Source organism: Arachis duranensis, chromosome 3, assembly GCF_000817695.3.
Source record: "Arachis duranensis cultivar V14167 chromosome 3, aradu.V14167.gnm2.J7QH, whole genome shotgun sequence".
NCBI lineage: Eukaryota > Viridiplantae > Streptophyta > Magnoliopsida > Fabales > Fabaceae > Arachis > Arachis duranensis.
The window spans coordinates 88,046,056-88,047,491 of record NC_029774.3 but is presented as its reverse complement, the minus strand read 5'-3'; the positions used below and the strand labels follow the sequence as shown (position 1 = coordinate 88,047,491).

The 1,436-nt window shown below is 42.9% G+C and overlaps 1 non-coding gene across 1 annotated transcript; it reads right to left on the bottom strand.

The window, feature by feature from the left end:
* Window positions 1–346: 346 nt before the first annotated feature.
* LOC127746415 (small nucleolar RNA R71) lies at window positions 347–450 on the bottom strand. The gene has a single exon (XR_008008034.1). It is a non-coding gene; the product is annotated as a small nucleolar RNA R71 (small nucleolar RNA).
* Window positions 451–1,436: the final 986 nt, after the last annotated feature.

Genomic DNA, 1,436 nt, shown 5'->3' with positions numbered 1-1,436 from the left:
AAACCCAACTTCTGGGAATTGTGGTAGCAGCATCCAAAAACCACCCATTCAGGCCAACAATTTTGAACTCAAACCACAACTAATATCACTGGTGGAGGACCATTGTTCATTTGGTGGGAGTGCTAATGAAGACCCAAACCAACATCTCACAAAATTCCTGAGAATTTGCGACACTGTGAAGTCCAATGGAGTCCAGGAAGATGCCTATAAACTGCTTTTGTTCCCATTCTCACTTAGGGACAAGGAAGCTAAGTGGCTGGAATCATTCCCAAGGGGGAGCCTAACAACCTGGGATGAGGTGGAAAGCAAGTTTCTGGCACGTTTCTACCCCCCACAAAAGGTCAATAGGCTTCGATCTGAGGTTCAGACTTTTAGACAACAAGATGGTGAGACCCTATACGAGGCATGGGAAAGGTTCAAAGAATTGACAAGGAAATGCCCACCAGACATGTTCCATGACTGGGTGGAGTTGCATATTTTCTATGATGGACTTTGTTATGAATCAAGGAAGGCTGTAGACCATTCACCAGGAGATTCATTGAACAGGAAAAAGACTGTGGAAGAAGCCATTGAAGTGATTGAGACAGTGGCTGAGAATGAGTACTACTATGCTTCAGAGAGGGACAATACTAAGGGAGTCATGTAGCTGAACCATGTTGATACAATTCTAGCCCAAAACAAGGTGTTTGCCAAGCAACTAGCAGAGCTCACCAGGAAATTAGACACAAAGCAAGTGGCTGCACTACACACACAAGATCAAGAGGAAGTAAGCATTGAAAGAGGTGATTGGGAAGAGGCCAACTATGTGGGAAATCAGCAAAGGCAACCATATGATCCACATTCCAACACTTACAACCCAGGATGGAAAAACCACCCAAACTTTGGGTGGGGAAACCAGCAAAGCTAACCACAAAACCACAAACATTACAACCACAACCAACATAATAATTCCACATACCAAAACTCCAACCAAAGATCATACCAAGCCACACAAAACACTTACTCCCAACCACCATATCATGGCCAAAATAACCAACCTGCCCAACCTAATCAGAACCAACAATTTCAAGATCAATTAAACAGGATAGAAGGAAGGTTAGTAAACATGGGTCAGGACATAAGTGAGTTGAAAAACTTTAGGGACGATGTGAGATCAACCTTAAGAAACCATGGCGAAAAACTCAAGTGGATGGAGGCTCGAGTAGGAGAACTATCTCAACAAATGTGAGAGACAAGGAACAGGGACAATCTTTTACACCGTCTGCAACAAAAGAAAAAGAAAAAGAGGTCCTGAAGCCTTATACACCCAAAGTACCATATCCTCAGCGTTTGATGAAAAGTGAAAAGGATGGCCAATTCTCTAGATTCTTGGAGATTTTCAAGAAGCTTCAAATCAACATTCCTTTTGCTGAGGCAATAGAGCAAATGCCACTCTA